We start from the raw sequence: 12,929 nt of genomic DNA, 5'->3' as shown, positions 1-12,929 counted from the left end.
ATGAGATCTCAGACGGGGCGCCTGGGTGGCGCAGTCGGTTAAGCGTCCGACTTCAGCCAGGTCACGATCTCGTGGTCCGTGAGTTCGAGCCCCGCGTCAGGCTCTGGGCTGATGGCTCAGAACCTGGAGCCTGTTTCCGATTCTGTGTCTCCCTCTCTCTCTGCCCCTCCCCCGTTCATGCTCTGTCTCTCTCTGTCCCAAAAATAAATAAACGTTGAAAAAAAAATTAAAAAAAAAAATGAGATCTCAGACTCGCTGGTGGGTAACAACGCTTGTCTCAGAAGAAAGAGTGGACGCTCTGTTCTCTTGTGTTTCTCCTGCGTAAATCATTTATGTCACGATCCTTCAACATACTTAAGGACTCCCCTCCTGTATTCTGTTTCTTCCTTCCCATGTGCAAACGGAGAACTACTAAATTTCCATCTCTTGTTCTACTCATATTATGACCAGTACCTGTTCTGGACATTTTAATGTCATTGGAGGAATGCAGCAGGCTATGTAAATGATTTGACATTTATTGATGTCAAGCACATGGTAAGAGAATCACGAGGCTTTAACATCTGCATAGCATTCTTATTTTGTGTGTGTTAAACTTTTTTTCTTGGCTACTTCTTGTGTTTACCGAAAGATGTCTCTTTCATTTGGGAGATGTTTACCCCTACTCTAAATAAAAGATGTGGGAAATACAGAAACGGAAGAAAATTTAGCAAGATGAACCAAAACATATTAAGAATGGGAAACCCGTTGAGTGTAATGGAAGTTTGCACTCCTAATTTGTACTTAAAATTTGCGTTTGGAGTCTTAGGTTCATGAATGTACAGTAGATCCAAGCGTAAGATGATTGGATTAAGAGCAAAATAAAATCAACCTGGTGACGACTAACACCTCTATGTTAGGAATTTCCCTCAAAACTAAGGTAGCTGGAAGCTGTATCTTGCTGGGGCATTTTAGTGAGCAGATGACTCGATTATTCAGTTTCAGAGGATGAAATTCATTAGTTCTGCCCTGAGAGCACCATGGAAAGGCTTCAGACATTTCTTCCATTCCTTCTTGGGCGGGTCATAGCATCCTTATTCCCTCGGGATAGGTTTTTAGTCTTCCATTATTTTTCCTCTTGAGTTCCATTTGAGTTTGACAAGGCCAAATCTTCTCTGATCCCAAATTTATATACAAAGTACTGTCCATCAAGAACAGTGGTGACAAACCTTTCCCATGCAAGCCACTGTATGGCTAAATCGGGAAGGTGAGCAGTAAAATAATCATTTGTTTGAAGGTTTTTTTTGTTTTTTGTTTTTGTTTTTTTTTTTTGCAAAATACTTCACTTGTCTCCTCTGAGCACATTTGCTGATTCACGAGGCTGGCAGAGGTTGTAGTGGGTGGTGTTTGTCAGCCCCAGCTCCCATCCTAAGCCAATAGTCTGTGTCTTTGATCATTTGCAGGAAGTTTTGGAATATCATCGAAGATGGCCTGGAGGTATTCTCTTTGGATTATGGTGCCAGCATGAAAAAAATTATCTTGGTCTGCTTGTCGATGGGTAGGCTTCTCCCCACCCCCATCCCCCGCCTCCGTAATAAGCTGGGACGATGACAAATGCTTACCGCGAATCAACCATGAAGATCTTTGCCTCCTTTGTAAGCGAAACCCAGACTTTGTGGTCTGATGTGGAATGACTACAAGCTGTGCTGTGCCCCGAGGCCACCAGGCAGAGGAGCATGGAGCATGGACGTTAGCTTTATTTGTAGTGAAGAAATTGGCAGAGAGCAAACCTGTTCTCTTGCCAAATGGCTTCCGTGTTCTTGAAGGTTGTACGATTGTCTCTGGGGTCAGAGAAGAAAGCTGATAAATCAACCAAAGAGACTATGACACAATCCCTGCTTCCTTGGTGGGTCCCTGAATGTCCTGTGCCCTGGGAGTCCTGGTGATCGTACGTACTAAGTGGTACATATAACAGGATATGTATAAAGGTGCTCATTAAAGAGTAGTGCAGGTGGCATTTTCTGGCTTCTTGAGCTTGAGATGCCTTTGTTAATAATGTGGCCTTATAGGCTCCAGACTGGTTGTTTGAATATACTGCATCTACCATATACCTTTCCTGGCTCTTGGGGACATTCCCCAGGATTAACCTCTTCTCTTCCTGACCTATTTGCTAGGTCCCTCCTGGCTGGCTAGACTTGGAGCCTTTGCTTTTTTTCTGGACGCCTACTGCTACGTGTTACAGGTTGAATGTTTGAGTCTCTCAAAATTCCTATGTTGAAGTCCTAACTCCCAATAGGATGGTGTTTGGAGATGGGGCCTTTGGGATGTGGTTAGGTTTAGATGAGGTCATGAGAGTGCAGTTCCATGAGGGAATTAGTACCCTTATAAAAAGAGACATCAGAGAGCTTATGCTCTCACACACTCTCTCTCTCCCCCTCTTTCTGCTGTGTGAGGACACAGCAAGAAGGCTGCCATGTGCAAGCCCGAAAAGAGGGCCCTTACCAGTATCTGGTAATGCTGGAGCCTGGATCTCAGACTTGCAGGTGCTAGACTGGGAGAAATCCATTTCTGTTGTTTGTTACCCAGTTAATGGTATTGCGTTATGGTGGTCCAAGCTGACTAAGACAGCATACCACCCGGTCATGATGATGATGATAAGAACAGCAGTAGTAGAGTGATAGCCCTCTTCTACTGAGCGTCTTTTCCATCCCAGACTCCGTTCTAAGTGCCAATGGTATTTAGCCATGAATTCTTATTCCTCTTCCAAAATCTGTGTGGTTACTATTTCCACTGTCCCAAGGACAAAACAAAGTACAAATTAGACTGGGTGATTTGGCCAAGGTTGAACAGGTAGTAGGAGATGAAGTTGGGACAGGACCCCACCTGTCCTGGTTCTGGAGCTCGGGCCTTTAGTCACCATATTGAAATCTTACTTCATTCCCTTGTTAAAATTTCATTTTATTCACTCACTTACTGAATACTATTGAGCATTTTCTATCTGCTGGCGACATACAAACATAAATGACCTCTACTTTCAAAGACTTCGTATTCTACTTTGAGAAAAAAAAAAAAACTTGCTGTTGCAGAAATTTTAATAGCTGGACAAGGCGACAGAAAGTTCAATTCTCAATTATTTTTTTTTAATTGGGACACTTGTGCTTTGGCTGATACATTTAACTTCTCTAAACCTCATTTCCTCATTTGTAAAATGGACATCTTGCATACTTTGGCATGAGATGAAACCATGTAAGTGAAAAACGCTTTGCAGACTGAAAAGCCATACGTATACCAGCTGGTACATATTGATAATATGAGTGTTTGTGTTTAGACCCAAAACACTGGAGGGTTTCCTCTTCAATATCTGACTATATTTTTATATGCAATCATTCCAGAAACACTTTCTGACTCCCACACATTGCATCCATGTCGTGTAATTTAATCTTTATAAAGCAAGATTTCCGTTATTATTCCATTTTAAGATTTGAATACTGAGTACCAGAGAGGTCAATTCATACAAGATTATGCTACCAGAAGAGGAGAGAGCCAGTCAGTGAATCCAATTTTTCTGATCCTGGAGGCTGTGCTTTTTCCACCATGTAAGTCTCTTGGTAGGCTTATTAGTAATATATATTTTCATTCTTCAAGCATCTCACATTTTCCTAAAATTGAAGGGATAATGTTATGAGTGGAATACATATAATACATTAAGGAATAGTGAAAAAGAAGTGACTACTGCTCTTGGTGGAGGCTTTAGAGGAGAGGGAAGAGTGGACCTAGCATTTCTTTGTGGTCAGCGTTCTTGGTGCAAGAAACAGAAGCAAGCCTGAACCAGAACTGGGGAAAAGGGCAGACACCAAGAGTGTTTTCTGGAGACAAGTGCATGAAGCATCTTGCAGCCTGAAGCACCTGCCTGGAGAGTTCCCATCAGTGCAGCTGGTGGTAAAGTTCTGCTGAGAAATGACCCTTGACCGTTTCCACTTTGCATTTCCCCTGAAGATCCGAAGTATCCAGAAACCAGGTCTGTTGTGTGCCCTGTTCTGCTGTGCCAGCACTCAGAGGAGGCCTGGCCCTCTTGGCTTCCACATCTGGGACAGGCCTTACTCTGTGTTGCCAACAGGACCAGATGGAGGGAGGGGACAATTCTTTCATGGGGGTCAGTGCTTTGGGATAACGTGGATGCCAGACAGCAGCAAAACACATGCCACCATTTTGAAGAAAATGGACAAGTGCTTTCCAGGTAGAGAAGAAATCGTGTGCCCTTCCAAGGGGGTAAGTGTCAGTGTGGAAAAGCAGAGAGGCACAAAAGAGCATGGTCTATCTATTGAAGAAAAAAAAAGTGAGTATGGCTACAGCATAGCAAACTTGGCTGAGTGGGTTGGTTTGGAGTCAGGGAAAGTAAATTGGATTTGGGAAATAGAAACCTTGTCCCCTAATGTATTTCAGGGACTGTTATGACAGGCGAGTGAGAGAGATTTAGGAGTAGGACAGGACTGTGGACTGATAGTTATGCTATGTGTGCCCCCAAAGCCATATGTTGAAATCCTAATGCCTTATGTGATGGTGTTAGGGGTGAGTGGTTTTAGAAGAGGACCATGTCATTAAAGGTGGAGCCCTCCTGATTAGTGCCCTTCGGAAAGACACCCCAGAGAGCCCCCTTCTACCATGTGAGGATACAGTGAGAAGGTACCATTTATGAGCCAGAAAACTCTCACCAGACCCTGACTCTGGGAACACTATGGTCCTAGACTTCCCAGACTCCAGAACCATGAGAAATTAATAAATTTCCATTGTTAATAAAGTCACCAAGACTGTGACATTTTATCCCAGCAGCCCAAATGGACCGAGAGAGATGTATAGTTGCAATTCTTTGTAATTTGTGGTTAAATGTGTGTCTCTTTTAGCGGTGTCAGAGAGCAGACTATAAGGGGACCAGTCTCAAATGTACAAGATGGGTCTTCTTTACTCTCTTTTCCAGTGATTTATCCCTAACAGTAGAGAACTCATCAAGTGTCTCCTGGGGAGTATGGAGCCTGACTCAGAGCAAGCGCATCATGCATAAGTATGCACAAATGTTCTTTTAAGCCTTCTGTTTGTTCTTAAAATGTATGCGAATTTTGAAATTTTCTTCCTAACATATCCACACACACACACACACACACACACACACACACACACACATTTGAGGGACAGTAGGTTACTCACTCAATGTCCATTTCCTCTTCCTTCTTCCCTGTAGTATCTTTCCACATACACAGGAAAGGTAATTCTGTCTTCAGCATTCAACGTGGATCATGGGAATCCCATCGTGATTGCCTGCCCTATAGTTGGGAGTGCCCGTGTTACTTGGAGGGGTGGTACTGAAAAACATTTTCTTGTTCTTAAAAGATAGATGGTGCCTTACTCTTCTTTTCTGGCATTGTTTTGTCTCTGGATCTGATATCTGGGGCTGTGGTAGTTATTTCATAAGTCCTGGAGAGCCAGCCAGAGGAGAAAGCCCCTATTGGGAAAATGACCAAGGAAAATTATACAGAGTGGAGGGTTTTGACATGGTATCATCGAGTCTCTGGGTCAACCAAGCTTGGAGCCACCTGCCTTGGGGACCTGCTGCCTTGTGAGGTGATGAAATGTTCCTAAGAGTGAGTTCAGGCTTTCAGATTCCTGCAGGAGAAAGTATTCTTGCTAATTTACCCCACCTCTCAGAAAGGCTGGTGCTCCAGAAAGATGCACAATATGAATGTCCTGAATTTCTCTCTCTCTCCCCCCACCACATGTCCCTGAACCCCTGAGATAATTCATACATGCATTTCAGAAACTCAAACTGCCATCCTTTCCATGGTGCTAAGTCATTTGCTTTTAATGTGTGAACTTATTCATGATGAAGTATATAAAACACAAACTTACAAAATCTGCATTCATTGGACAGTCCTAATGAATCATCTTCCTATTCTGTACATATATACGGGTATAACTTGAGCAGGGGTTGTCTGTGTAGTGCAAGAATTAATTTTGGTTTTGCGGAATTATATTCAATTTAACACTAGCTGATAAATGTGTTATGTGTGAACAAACACGTCTTCTGAAAGCTAGTTATTTTCCCTAAAGTCTAAAAGTATGTAAAACACATTCTCTATATGATATAAACAAGTTGTTTTTATTTGGAACATCTTAAATCTGTGTTTCAGTGTACTATTCAATTCAGTATCTACTCTAATTTTCCAACAAGGGCTTTGATATGGAACATGAGAAGGGACCCCTGGGGGGTGGTCCTCAGAGGGAGCAGTGGAAGCCAGAGAAGCTTTTCTCTTCCTTGTTTATTTTCCTGGGCAGCATCTGTTAAAATAAGATGGGAGAAAGAAATCTTCCACCTGATTTTTTTTCTTGCAACTCCTTTAAAAAATAAATGAGCTGGTTAAGCGTCCGATTTCAGCTCAGGTCACGATCTCGCGGTCTGTGGGTTTGAGCCCCGCGTCTGGCTCTGGGCTGATGGCTCAGAGCCTGGAGCCTGCTTCTGATTCTGTGTCTCCCTCTCTCTCTGCCCCACCCCCGTTCATGCTCTGTCTCTCTCTGTCTCAAAAATAAATAAACGTTAAAAAAAATTTTTAAAAATAAATGAGCTGGAAGAGGAAGTGAGAACACCCCCCAGGACTGGCCAAAGCCTATGTGCTGTTGCCCCCTGCATCCAGTGCCTACCCCGAGCCCCCCCCCCCCCCCCGCCGGCCATGATGCCCAAGAGAAAGGCAGCAGGGGATTCTGAAGGAGATAAAGCCAAGATGAAGGATGATCACAGAGGTCTGCAAGGCTATCTGCTAAACCTCCTGGAAAGCCAGAGCCCAGACCTAAGAAGGCCCCTGCAAAGAAGGGAGACCTGGTACCCAAAGGGGAAAAGGGGACAGCTGATTGTGGCAAGGATGGGAATAACCCTGCAGAATATGGAGTTGCCCAAACAGACAGGGCACAGAAAGCTGAAGGTGCTGGGGATGCCAAGTGAAATGTCGGCATTTTGGATAACTGTGTACTCCTGGTGACTGCACTGTTTGAAATACTATTTTTGATCAATTTTTATAAAAATACATGCTTTTGATTTACTTTTTTTTAAGCTATGTTGTTAGCACACAGGACACTTTATTGTTGTTTTGAGGGAAAGGGCCTATGTCGCTAACAGAATATCTCCAAAGCAAGATTGATACGATGGGGCAAAACACCATTCCCTTCTAGGTTTGAGGAACTTCCTCTTGGTTCCCAGGAGGAGGGATTCCTTGACATAAACACACATTAGTCACCTTGGCACAAATGCCTTGTGGTGTGGGAAAGCTAAAATTCATTCTTTATGTCCTCTTCTCCCTGTGCTTTCCACATAGACTTGACTCCCTTAAACCCACATCCCTGTTGGAACTTGACCCCAAGAAATGGTTCTCAGTGTGGCGGGTGATCTGGACTTTACAGTGTTGCCAATGAGATGACATCTCTCAAAAGAATTCCTTTTGTAGCTTGTGGATCTTCAGGTGCATAATTCTGCCATTTTCACTTCATTTCCCGAAAGGGTTGGCTTGTGTAACGTTTAATAACTTTTAATAACAAGATGCTAAATGTCAAGCGTCGACCCTCACTCTAAACTTTCCCTGTTGAGAGCATCAAATGAAGACTTCATTGGCCTTGATTTTGGTAGTCCATTGAAGAAGGAAGTTTAAAAATTGTTGTATACCGTTAACGACTGCCCGCCCATGTCCTGCCTGAAATACTATGATTGTTTATGAAAACTATCTGGATAATAAAGCTGGATACAGGGGCGCCTGGGTGGTTCATGGGTTAAACATCAGACTTCGGCTCAGGTCATGATCTTACAGTTCGTGGGTTCGTGCTGTGCATCGGGCTCTGTGCTGACAGCTCGGAGCCTGGAGCCTGCTTCGGATTCTGTGCCTCCCTCTCTCTCTGGCCCTCCCCAACTCACACTCTTTCTCTCACTCTCAAAAAATAAATTTAAAAAATTTAAAAAAATTGAAAAAACTGGATACAGTTTGAACGAAAACAAAACAACCAATAAATAAATGAACTACTTATTTGCACTAAACAAAGGAATATTTTTCCTTTTGTGAATTATGAAATTTAGTGAGGTGATACTTACTATGGTCATTTTATATACATCAGTGCATTTTAATTCTGACATCTTTTCTTCATGGCTTCCTTAAATTATTTCCATTAGGGTTTGGGTTTTACATACAGTGCTAACAGTTAATTTGGAAAGATGTAATGCAGCAACTTGAATTGAATCCTCAGTCCATCTTTTTTTTTAAATATTTTTTTTTGAGACAGAGACACAGAAGGACAGAACGTGAGCGGGGAAGGGGCAGAGAGGGAGACACAGAATCTGAAGCAGGCTCCAGGCTCCGAGCTGTCAGCACAGACCCCGATGTGGGGCTCGAACTCACAAACCCCAAGATCATGAGCTGAGCCGGAGTTGGACACTTAGCCGACTGAGCCACCCAGGCGCCCTGGTAAGTCCATCTTTGATGACCAAACACTAAAATAAATATTATCTATATTCTAGAAATTGTTAGGGATGAATTTGTCATAATATTATTTGTGTTTGGATGGAGTGAATTTGTCTTATTTTTATGTTTTCAATCCTAATTCATGTCTGAAGGAAAAAACCATTTGGCTTACTATTTAATAGAAAAGCTATATTTTCTTCAGTGGGATTTTTTTGAGGGGTAACTCTCCTGTACTTGTTTTATGTAATATAAAATATGATAGATGGGGGATACCTGGGTGGCTCAGTAGGTTGAGTGTCCAACTTCAGGTCATGATCTCATGGTTCATGAGTTTGAGCCCCATATTGGGTTCTTTGCTATCAGTGCAGACCCCACTTTGGATCCTCTGTCCCCCTCTCTCACTGCCCCCCCCACTCATGTGTACACTCTCTCTCTCTCAAAAATAAAAAATAAAAATAAATGTGATAGCACATGACAAGGAGAGAACAATTCGTTTTCCTACACAGGTGGAATTTATTTTGGGTTAGAAATGTCAAATTCTGGAATGTGGGTCCTGTCCTCACTGTTGTATTTTCCCTCTCCGTGTTGTCAGTCATGGTCCCTTCCCTCGTTTTCCACCTTCTAAAATACTGCCTGTGTTTGTGTGTATGTATGTGTGTGTGTGTATATGTGTGTGTGGTGCTGGTTAGTAGAAAGAGTCCTGATCTTTGACTCTGAATTTGAGTTTTAGCCCATCCTTGTTTTGATACTAACGTTTTGTTAGAGCTCCCATTTCTGCCTTGATAGAATTAAGATACTAGCAACTTCGTGGGGTGGTTTAGAGTATTAAATGCACAAATCCCATACGCAGGCACAAAATAGTTCATCTGGTCCAAAGGAGACCATAAGATGAATATTTGCTGAATCTTATCCCTCAAATAAGAAATCAAAGAATGTCCGAACTAAAAAAGCTAAGGAATACTCCAATCTGTCTATTTCACACGTACGAAGACTCAAACTCTGAGAAGTAATAGGCAAGGTCACAAAGCACCCTAGTGATGGAATGGTGGTGAGGACCCAGGAGCACATGTTCAGCCCCATCGGTGGCCCTACCTAAGCAGGCTTTATTCCAACCCAGACCCGTGTTGGCGTTTACCCAACGTATCCATCAAAATGCCAATTGCAAATGCCCTTTCAAAGCATTAAGCTACGTAATTATATTCCAAAATTTAATTTGATAGTCTGATGCCAAGTCACTGCTGGATCTAGACACTTCCTGTTTCATAAAGTGTAATGATTTGTGTGCTTTGGGTTGTGGCTGAGAGCAGCATTATTGTTTGTGGGAGCAAGGAAGGGTTTTGGGTCAACACACACACCCAATCCATAAAAAAAGTCCTTCTCTATTATTACTCCAAGGTGTCCTTTGCCTTGGAGATACTGGTTTAAATGATATAATTGCTTTTTCCTGATTTCACGCGGGCTGAAGGTTATAACAAGAATTGTCAGAACTTTTAACACACTCCATGTGAAAGACCGTTGGAATTCCTACTAATCTGGAAGTCTTAGATCCACTCTTGACTAATGTTACGATTCTAAGTCAGTTAATTACTAAACTCTCCTCTCCATCAATACAAAGAAAAAGATTATCAATGATGCTGTCGGTGTTTGGGGTCTTTAATAAATCATCTCCGTATTTGAAAATAAGATTGGACCTTCCAAAACGTATAATCACCTGAAGGAAACAGAGTGGTCCTTGTATTTGCGGGACCTTTCTCATCCATGACCTTTTCTGAATGTGTGTAAAAATCTGGTCACTCATCAGAGAGAGGTGAGCTCGCCATGGAATCCTAGGGAAAAAGTAAGACTTGCTGATGTAAAACATGGGAGTCCCCGGAGCGCTGTGTTGGGGACTGGGAATGTAAGCCCTGTTACTGCAAATAGTGTCCTGTCCCCTGTAAGGCCGTTTCTGCTGTCATCAGGAGGCTTTATTTAAGTCATTCAATGCAGAGTTTGCAAAGTTTCTCTTGCCTGTTCTAATTCTGTGCTTATCAAATACAAGCCTATTTACGACTTCCCTTTCTGATAGGTCTGTGGGTCAGGCTATTGTTGCTGTCACGAGTGTCGTGTCGCTGCCCATTGGTGCCTTCAGGCTGCCTCAGCGGGGTGGCCCCACCTCCACGTGTAAGTGTGGCTGGATCTATTGAAGTAGGTTTGGCTCCCACCTGCTCCACAGAATTGACCTTGGCCGAAGAGGCAGGGGGAACACTTGGAGACTCTTGCTGTGACCGCAGAGCACCCAAGAGCAACCCAGCCCTGACGCACATCGCGAGTTTTTGCTGTGTTGCATCTGCTCCCATCCCATAGGCGCAAGCAAGTCACATGCCTGAGCTGAGCAACCAGGGGGCAGGGAAGTGACCCCACCCCCCCAACCATGGAGGTTGGAGGGCATATTTTGAGCGCTTATCTCCCACAGTCTGCCTGTAGGAACAATATTCTCATTACTCAGGCATGAGTATTCCAGTTCCCTCCTGCTTCTTCTATACCTTAGACGTGAGGGCTTGGTTCCTATGACAATTTGTATTCAAAACTTAACCTTTGAGCGCACTTTAAGTTTTTGCCTCTTCCTTTGAGAACAGCTCCCAGGACCAAATGTGCAACAGGGCACATTTCCTCTGTGCATCTGTGTCCTGACTCGCTTCTCGTGGGATAGGGTCAGATCTCAGAATGCGCGGACAAGTGAACGGTTATGATGCGAATGAATGAAAGGTCCCAGAGAAGCACTCAAATCATGAGCATGATTATTTTCAAGACTGAAATAAGGGAGTAAAATGTCCCATGAGACGAAGACAACTTACTGGGGAGGTATTTATAGAATTTCACAACTCATCAGTTTGCCTGGAGCAGCAGTGTTTTGTTTATGTATTTTGTCTTAGCATTTTCTCACGTGTTCATCCTTCTGCAAACCCTGGAAGGGACGGCTCTGTTCTGGGTGATGTGGACTTGGCTGGATAACGCATCTGGGTGTCCGTTTTCTGCCAGGCAGGGAGCGGATGAGCCCTTAGCTGATCTTCAGGAGAACTAAGCCTTAGTTACCAGTTAGCCGGTATTTAGATGTGTGAACACACGACGCAGAATTTCCCTTCTCTGGGCCTCCCCAAGCTTGATTTAACTTGAGGCGGCTTTGTATTAAAGGGTGTCTAACAGCCTTCTAGGCTATTCTGATGCTTTGATTTTGTTTACCTCAGATTACCTGCTCTGGCATCACTGGTTGCACTTCCTGTGGGAGAGAAAGCAAAGTGGATGGGAGCCCATGGGCATAGGAAGCAACAACCCATGGGTTTCCTGGGGAGAAGATACCTGGGACATCTGTAGTGGGGCACGTGCCACGGTCAGAAACAGTGCCCATCGTTCCTCCCCCCACTTGGCTCTGAATGTTCTTCCCTGAGGCTTCAGAAATGAAGACAGGGCTGAACACACGCTGAGAGCTTGCTCACTCAAGGGTAAATCAGAGCTCTCTCTTTACCACTTCAGTTCACTAGTTGATGGTAAACCTAGTTACCACATGTGGTTTGTACAGAGGCTACTCACTATGGACCGAATGTTTGGGTCCCCTGGGCACGCATGTGTTGACATCTTAGCCCCCAAGGTGGTGGTGTTAGGAGGCAGGTCCCGTGGGGGAAGCCTTGATAAGTGCTTTTGGCTTCCTTATTCAAGAGACCCCAGAGGCGTCTGCCCTTCCTGCAGGTGAGGACACAGCGAGAAGCAGGAAGGGAGCCCTCATCAGACACCGAGTCTGCAGGTGCCTTGATCTCGGGCTTCCCAGCCTCCAGAAACTGTAGGAACCAGGACTCGTAAGCCCTCTGGTGCATAGATTCTTCTACAGCAGCCCTAACTGGCCCAGTCCTGAAGGAGAAATGGAGACAGGAAAATATGCACACGCGTCCTTTGGCTTTCTGGGAGGGAGTAAATATAGCGTGGGAAGTGGGATTTTCGTGGAACTTGGGCTAGGAACCATATTAGAAAGCTTCCAAGAGTAAAACCACCGCCCGTGTGTTCAGACGTGTGTGCAGTGATTGAGGTCTTGGGGGAGTCCCTCCAGGGCTTGAGCTTGGTTAGCATGAGGAAGAAAATAGAACCCGTTTTCAGATTTAAAGTATAAATCCAGTTGATGGCTTTCTTTGTCCTAGAATTCCTCCTTCCACTGCCTCGCGCCCCTCCTACCAGGGCCCCGTGACACTTCCTGTGGCAGCTGGCTCTTCAGTAGATGCCTGTTTGGTGCATGAATGAGTGTGGACAGAAGGGATATGGGTGATTCAAGGAGGTGGAAAGGCAGGATTGAGTAACTGTGTTATGTTGGTTATTGGGTGATGCTTTCCATCCTTCCTTTGATTTTGATGTGTACCCACACCTCATGGTCAATACCCATGAACGGGATGTGACAGCTAACAAAAATATCTATTTGGGCATCAGTCAGACTTTTCTGAG

General features: G+C 44.0%; 1 pseudogene; it reads left to right on the top strand.

The window, feature by feature from the left end:
• The first annotated feature begins 6,698 nt into the window (after positions 1–6,698).
• On the top strand, positions 6,699–6,964 carry LOC112870007 (non-histone chromosomal protein HMG-17 pseudogene; annotated as a pseudogene).
• The last annotated feature ends 5,965 nt before the right edge of the window (positions 6,965–12,929 follow it).

The sequence above is a fragment of the Puma concolor genome, chromosome B1, assembly GCF_028749965.1.
Source record: "Puma concolor isolate L17-30 chromosome B1, mPumCon1.1.hap2, whole genome shotgun sequence".
Taxonomy (NCBI): domain Eukaryota; kingdom Metazoa; phylum Chordata; class Mammalia; order Carnivora; family Felidae; genus Puma; species Puma concolor.
This window is presented reverse-complemented; position numbering and strand designations above follow the sequence as displayed.